Source organism: Aptenodytes forsteri, unplaced genomic scaffold (assembly GCF_000699145.1).
Source record: "Aptenodytes forsteri isolate BGI_AS27 unplaced genomic scaffold, ASM69914v1 Scaffold284, whole genome shotgun sequence".
Classification (NCBI taxonomy): Eukaryota; Metazoa; Chordata; class Aves; order Sphenisciformes; family Spheniscidae; genus Aptenodytes; species Aptenodytes forsteri.
Window position 1 is genome coordinate 2,269,743 of NW_008794445.1, and position 8,088 is coordinate 2,277,830.

General features: G+C 55.7%; 1 protein-coding gene across 1 annotated transcript in view; it reads right to left on the reverse strand.

The window, feature by feature from the left end:
* CBX7 (chromobox 7) overlaps positions 1 to 8,088 on the reverse strand; it is a 36,619-nt gene that overhangs the window by 27,548 nt on the left and 983 nt on the right. The window lies entirely within an intron of this gene.

Here is an 8,088-nt window from a genome sequence, read left to right on the forward strand (position 1 = left end):
AGTTTTTTTGCCCCACCCCCCCCCCTTTTTCATTGACATGACAAACCAAACAAGGTCAACACTGGCCCTCGGCCAGCGCTATGTCACAACGGTTTTGTCTCACGGTCAAATCAAGATCCTTGGGGTCTTGCATAACCAGGTACTTGGGAAAAGAAAGATTTCTTTCTTTCTTTAAAACACACCCCTGATCTGCCTTCTCCAGCTTCCCACTCTCCCCTTTCACAACCTGCCGGGGCTTGGTAACTTTCTCAATGAAACAGGCACATGTCATAGCCCCATGGACGGCTAAAAAGAAGGAGAAGGCGACTCCCTGGCTCCCATCACCATCTGCACACACATGTGTTGGTGGAAGGGGAAGGGATGGGGAGGAAAGAGGACGGTGCCTCTGGTCACATGCAGAACCTCGTTTTTGAGGAATCGAAATCACGTTATATCTGCAAGATTTCAAAAAAAACCCAAGGGTGCTTCTGCATTTTAGGAAGCGGCCAGAGCAGCCATGCCCCTGAGGCCTGGGCAGGCTTGTGGGAGGCTCTTGAGGGACTCCTGGTGATAGCCCTCCATGCAGCCCTTGGGGAGAAAATTGGGGCACGCTGGGCATGGGTTCAGCTCGCGACTGGGTGTGCAGCAGGGCTCTCAGCCTCATCCCAGTGCCTGGTGCCTTTGCCCTGGCAGCAGTGGGATGAGGAGCTAGTGAGGTTTGGGGTTTGTTTGGTGCTTGTCTGTTTGCGGGGCGACTTACCGCCAAGCCACTGCGATTTTGGTAGATTTGTGTATTTCTTTGGTGTAATTCTGGTGGGGGAATCCCCCATGACACAGGGTCAGGGTATCCGCAGGACTGCAGTCAGCACCAGATAAGCTGCCTTTGCTCAGTGTGGAGGCAGGTCCTCGCAGTCTCAGGGCCTGTCTCTGCAGAGGAGAGCTGCCATGCGTTGGTCCCAATTTTCTTCCCAGCGCAAAGGGCCTTTTTACCCCCCACTGGAAGGGGACTAAGCCACACTGCAGAAGCGTGCTTGGTGCAGGACAAGGCAAAGGGGGTTTCTGCACTTTGAACTCAGCCCCCAGTTCTGTGCAGGAGCTCCATGCAGAGCTCCATTTATTCCTAAATTCCTTAAATTGAACTTCTTTTCAAACAGCCTTTTACATGTGCAGCTGAGGAGAGCCCTGGTATTGGGAAAAGGTGGGAAGATTTTGGACAACATGTTGACAAGTGCCTTATAAACACGTGTAATGACCCAGGGCCCGTAGGAGGAACGGTGTCGAGGTCTGACACTCGCTGGCAAAGCCCGTCCCGGCCCGAGATTGCTTGGGAAGGGGCATGGGTGAGTCCTGTGCTGCCCAGAGCAAAGGTCCAAAGATCAGGAGCTTAATCCGAGGCACAAAGCTCCAGTCGCTCAAGGACTTCAGCAATGTCCAGGGCTCCCAAGCAACCCAGGTCCTTGGGAATGGGAAAACCCCAGCAGGGATTCGCTAGACTCCCAGAGGATTACAGCCTAAATGACTAAACCTGTTAGGTCACCCAAATGATCTGCTTCCTTTTATGGTCAAAATCAAGTGTCAGAATCACAGGTTTCCTCTTTCCTTAGAACTGGGCTTTCTCGATACCACAAATCCTTCTTGCAGTGCTAAAATTAAATGTCTGAAAGCACATGCATAGTGTTGCAATCTTGCTGCTTTGCTTACTGGTCTGTGTAATGCATGAGTTGAGTAACAAACAATAGAGGTTGGAAATAGCCGGGACCGAGATTTCCTCTTTCAATTGCAGAATTGTTTCCTTGACTGGTGCGTGCATAAGCCAGGTGGCAAAATGCTTGCCCCAACCAAGCTTCCTGGCAAGCAGGAGGGGTCTTTGGGTGAGGGGTGGAAAGGAGTGAAAGAAAAAGCTCCCAAAAAGCAACTCCTGCCTTTCTTGGGCTTAGCTTCACCCTCCTACTCCTTTACAAGTTCACTCTGTCTCTCAGTAGCTGGTTCTTGCAACTCCTCACAAACTTCTCAGGTCCATTTTCAAACCTGTGGATGGCAACCATTGCCAACGAGTGCTGGAGACCTGAGATGCAGATGCTCATACGCAGAGCACCTCTGATACTGCCAAAACACAGCACTGTGACCTCTCCCATCCAGTGATACATACCCCAGGAAGCCAGGTCCTACCAGCCCTGGGGAGCCGCAGAGTTTGTTGCTCTCCCAAATTCAAGAACCGCAGTGATCGCTTCCACCCCCACCTTAGCCCGCAGTGAGTCCCAGATGGTGCCAGCTCCAGCTGAGCGTAGGCATTCAGGTCTCATCAGGCTCTTATTTCCCTCCACTCCAAGTCAATAAGGACTCATCACATTTGAGGTTCAGGGCCCACCTGCCTTACCCACGGCTCGGTGGGAGGCCTGGAAGGGACGTTGTCATCTCCTGGTCTGCAGGGGACCCAACAGCCCATTTAACACAGGTGGGAAGCTTGCAGTGGAGCGGGTTTCCTGGATGCTGTAGACCCGGCTGGGTGCTTCTGGTCCTGGTTGTACAGGTAGAGTCACCTACACATACATGTTCCTGCTTCTGAAAAACCCAGCCGTTTGAGGTCTCCTCCAGACCCTGGGGTTTGAGCCTTATCTAACTAAAATGGCTGTCTCTGCCACACTCAACTGTTGTGACCCAGGAAAGGGACCCTGGGCTGGGAGGTGTAAGGTGGCTGCCTAGAAGCTTGTGACACTTTGGCTTTGTGGCCATGGGCGCCCCAAATGCCCGGGATGCTGCCAGCAGCGATGACGTCCCTCCCCGGCTGTACCCACAGAGCAGGCGAAGCACCGCGGTGGGCACCGCAGCACAGTGCCAGCTCCTGCCGTTTGCTGCCCGAGGGCCTCCGCTTCCTGGATGGGTATTCACATGCACCCAGATTCCTTAGAGGGTTTTTTTAATCCAGGTTCATAAATATTCATGTTTTCCAGCTGGCAAAAATCCCCTCTTGCTGGCTGGCCTTCCTCAGGGACCGGTGGTGTATCAGCCCCTGCTCTTCTCGTGGCAGTGGGAACCCTCCAAGCTCCCAGGGCTTCTCCTACACCCATCCACCCAACCCGGCCCCCTCTCCAAAAGGAAAAGCAGCTCCTTAACCTAAACCACTCCAACCAGCTAACCTCTTGCTTGGAAAAAAACCCACAGGATGAACTTGCAATCAAATATCCCGGTTTCTAATGGCTGGGTTAGAGCAGGGAGGGAAGGGAATGGGGTTCAGCTCTGGGTTTGGGGGTTGCACCTGGCTCCGCATCTGTGTTCAAAGTGGGAACTGGGGCAGGTTTTCTGTCCCGCACAGTAGCAGCATCTGGTTGCTCCTTCCTGGCCACGAGCTTTGAAACCATCTACAAAACCTGAGTAAATAAATAAGTACAACAATAGGTCGCAGCGTACCCGGTGGGACTATCCATGGAAAAGGGAAAATACATATCATGGGGAAAAAAATGCAAATCCTGTGCAGCTGCTCCTTTCTGTTTCATTTAACACACTTGAAGGCGGCTGCACTGGGAAAATGCTTTATTCGATTACTGGGCTGTTCACACCAGCCTCAGTGGAGCCAGGAGAGCCTCGTCCCTGCCAAACCCAAATGCAAAACGTGCCCATTTCAGCCCTTTTACAACCACCTGACGAAGCCGGTGGCATGCTCTGATGAGTAGAGCATCCCCCATCCCACCCCAGGGACAAACCTGCACCACTGGCTGTCCGCCTCGCTGCAGCGGGTGCCGGTCCTGCCCTTCAGGACCGAGAGCCTCATCTGGATTTGCGCATCCTTCTGGGAGGGAGCTGCCTCTTGCCCAGCCTGGGGTGCTCTGAAGCGGGGTCCCCACAAGCGGGAAGTGCGCTCCCCCTTCACTCTGCCGGCCAGCGCTGCCTCAAACTTTCCAGGGCAAGGCTATGCTGCGATTGTGGTGTTTTGTCCACGGCCACCGGGTTTATGGGACACCAGGGAGACCCCCCTTTTCCTCCCCTCCCCCTCCCAGCACAAGCATTTTGTTTTTCTTCTTGATTAGCGGAAAAAATTCCTGAACCTGTCAGAGGGAAGGAAGGTCTTTTCTGTCTGTCTCTCTCTTTCTCTCTTCTCGGCCAATTAGTGAAATACAAACAATTTCCATCCTCACGGTGAAACACTTTTTCCACCTAAATAACACCTCTGCAGGCTTTAAAGGTGCAGGCCCCCTTGCACAGGCCCCCCTGCCCCGAGAGATGCCCTCCTGGGGCCACACCGGCGCGGGATGGTGGTGGCTGTTCCCCATCCTGCTTTACCCGGACACATGCAGCCAGCCCAGGGCTTGGGGCAATGCGGGCACCTCACACAGGCACTGCCCACGGCTTTTCCTTGCAGACATCAAGCCAGCGTGTGCCGGGTCACGGCAAACCTCCCTGCCCTCCTGCTAACGCCCCGGCATGCCCAAATGTCAGCTCTCCTGAGTGCCCCACCAACACGCCGATGTCCATGAAGCCTGCCGGCATCCTCAGCTGAGGCCTGGGGAGCGGTGAAATCCCCTCCACGGAGGCGGCCGTCCCCAGGACCTCCTCCGCACTCAGCTGCATACACCTGGCTGAGCTCCACTGCCCCCTGTGCAGCCCTGCCTGCTCTGGGGGACCCCAGCCCCTGCCCGCTGGAGGAGAGAGAGAGCATCCCACCTGCCATGCGCACTGCAGAGTGCCTCCTTACAGCTGCCTGCCTAATTTAGGCAGCCAAAGCACTCGTGCAGGTGCATGGTGTGGTTCACGTGACCCCATGTGTGTATACGAGGCTGTCCGTGCGCCACACCCTCATGGGGCAACATCCGACGTCACCAGGGGAGAAGATCACCTATGGGGCATCCAGAGCCCTCTGGCCAGCCATCTCCTGGGTGCCCTGGGCTGCTACTGGGCATGCGTGTCTCAGTAAGGGCTTCTCTCCTGGAGCACACCTTGGTTCATTAATCACCGCTTTTCCTGCTCTGACCTCATTTGATTTGTCTCTGACGTCATCGCTTGCAGCCAGCTCTGCACTGTGGGGACCAGCAGTAGCTAACACCTTCTCCTCTGCTCTTCCCCAGGTCTGTGCCAAGATTCGTACTGAAAAGTAGTTTCTCTTCATGCAGAAAACACCTGAGCAGGGCCTGGGTTTGGGGAGCAGAGCTTGCTTTCACTGACTGCATCGGCCAGCGGTGGCCAGGGCTGAAGGTCAGGGCATTTGGGAACTTGGGAGTTTCCAAAGCTGCCGGGGCAAGAACTGCAGTGGAGCTGCTTGCCCGGCACCTCTGTGCCATCCATCCTTTGTTTTTGCAGCACGTGCAGGGAAAAAAAGAAAAAAAAAAATCACAGCAAACATTTCGAAATGCGCATTGACTGTCAAGCCACAAACCTCCCTGCTGCCCGGGTCCCCGCCGTGTTTGGGTTGCGGCTTAATTGCTTGCAAACAGCTTCTTTTATTGAATTAGTAATTACAAGGGAGTTGTTTCCCTCGAGGCTGCTTTCCTCCCGGCTTCGCCACGGCCTTTGCTGTGAACCCAAGGCAGTCCATCGTGCCAGAGAGTCCCGTTTGGTATCTGCCTGGCTGGGGGAGGAAAAAGGGTGGGTGAGCCCTGCCATAATTTTATATTTTGACCTCTTCGCCCTCCTGGCTCCTCTGCCGAGAGCCCCACAGACCCACTGCTGTGGCTGGGGGTCTCGCATTAACCCAGTGCCTGCACCACTTGCAGGGAGGCCCCGGCATTTGGGGTTTCTTCTGCTTCCCACCCTCTTTCTGCTCATTTTGGGGGGGGGCTCTGTTGTTCCTTTAACCCTGTGATGAAAGCTGAAAACAGCCGAGGCTGCCTGGCTTCCTCGCAATGTCTTTTAAGATGGGAAATTCCCAAGACTGCAATGAGTTCATTTGGTCACAGACAGATCACAGCTCGGGTGGGGCCAGCACCGTTTGGTCACAGGCTGCATGAAGGCGAGTGGGGAACAGCTGCGCTCAGGCGAGGGTTTTTTGTTGTTTCTTTTTCCTAAATAGCTTTTAATTCTTCATATTCTCCTCCCTCTTTGTACACTGCTTTTCCCTTGGCACAGCCGGCTTCTCCACCCCCAGGGCCCACCAGGCATTAGTGCATGGACAGTGAGACGGGGTCACCCTCCGACACATCCCCGTCCCACCACAGGATTCCGCGGGATGGCAACGGCTCCCACCGAGCCCTCTCCCAGCCGTGTCCGGAGCGTGGGCAGGTCAGGCAGCAGGACAGGGTGGCCATCGTGGGGGGCACGGCTTATGCCAGGGAGGTGTGAGCCCAGCGCAGGGAGGGGAATGCCTGTGTGGGCTTCATGCCACATGGCTGGGCTGAAGAAGGCTCTTCCTTCGAGCCACAACGAGGCGTGGGGGCAAGCTTCAGCTGTTTGCATTCCTGAGCGCCAATAAAATAAGCAAACAGTCAAGGGTTTTCTTGGGCCCGGCGAGGAAACTCTTGCAAACTGATTTTTCATTTCATTTAGCTATGTGACACCTTTAGCGTTGCAAACCCTCAACGGTAAAAAACCTGAAGCCTGGCTTTAAAACTTGCCTTGCTTTTTGCACCTGAATAGCCCATGAGTTTGCTCTCCCATCTGCCTGCCGCTTTCAGGAGCCGTGTTCTCACAGGAGGACCCATCGCCGAAGCATTTCTGCCGCCTCAAAGGCTGGATGCGTTTCCTCCAGCAAAAGCTGAACCTCCCATTGAATGACATATCCCGAGGCTGAGCCTTTAGGTAAAGCAGCAGTTGAGCAATTAAACCAGGGAGAGTTGCCAAGGCTCCTCAGCTCCTCCGAGATCACCTGTAGCACCGGGTGAGCCAAGCTGGCACCCCCACGCGGAGGAGATGCTTTCCGGCGGCATGCTGCAGCCCTCCCGGGGCTTATTTCGGGATTTATTTCCCGAGCTCGGCTTTGCGGGGTGGATGTAAACCACCTGCTCCAGCCTTGAGAAGCGCCCGCCTTCCTGCGCCCCACGCTGACCTGTGCTGAATGCGTGCCAAGGTGCTGCGAGCAAACGGCGTTCAAGCGAGCGCCCGAGCAGCTGCCGCAAGCGGACGCCAGATGCTCAGAGGTGTTAGCTCCAGGCGCCCCGGGCCCGCGGCTTCTTTCAGCACCTATTCATTTTGAGCTGTTAAAAGCAGAGGCGCACGCTTGTGGATGGGGTTGCACGCCTCCCCTGGGGCCGCCGTGGCCAGGTGGTGTGCCGGCCCCCTGGGATGCCAAGCCCTTCCTCCCACCCCGGGTCCAGGATGATGCACCCGTGCTTCCTGTGCCTTGTACCCCTCTTTGCGCTCATTGCTCCCCAAATTCCCTGCTGACAGGCCCTCAAGTCCAAAGGAGTCTCACGCCAGAAATCTTTCTTCTCACCAGATTATCCTAAGGAAATCAGAGCAGGGATGTGATTATTATCCTTGCCGTGATTTTGCCTGTGCTTTCCATCCTTGGGGGCGGATAGAGCTCACCCCTACTGCAGCTCCCTTTGGAGGATCAGGGAAAACGTGTCCTCATCCCAAAATGAACCACGCTGGAGGGAAGCACACACCTGGGAGGGAGCGCCAGGCTTGTCCTCCAAGGACAGCCTGGAGCACTCCCAGACACTGAGCTCCCCGTGTTCACCGTTGCAGCACAAGTCCCCACTTGTGTCTACGCTCCTCAGAGCTGAGCCATGGACTGGGGGTGCTGTGCGCGTGCCGGGGGGACCCCAAAATTGAGGCACGGGGCAGCAGCTGCCTTTGCTCCCCGTGGCCTTGCGCCCAAGTGCCAGATGTGCGATACGTCCCTTGCTGGGAGGAAAGGGAAACGCAATGGCCTTTCCGACCGAGGGAAGGACCGCCGTTGTCTAGACGATGTGACTAAGGAGGGAAGGGGCCGACTGTTTGTACAGCTTCGGGGAGTGTAAACAGTGCCGACTGTCTCAAGCCCTTCAAAGCAGAGGAATCCGGAGATCGGATGAAAGCGCAGGGAAATTCTGGCCGGGTGTCCGAACAGAGCAGCTAAGGAGAAGGGGACCTCTTCGAGACAAAATCCCCAGCGCCTGAGTCATTTCAAACCAGCCCGAGTGCCGGGCGACAGGCGGGAAGGAGGAGCGCAGCACCGCCGGCCGTGGGCAAGGCTGG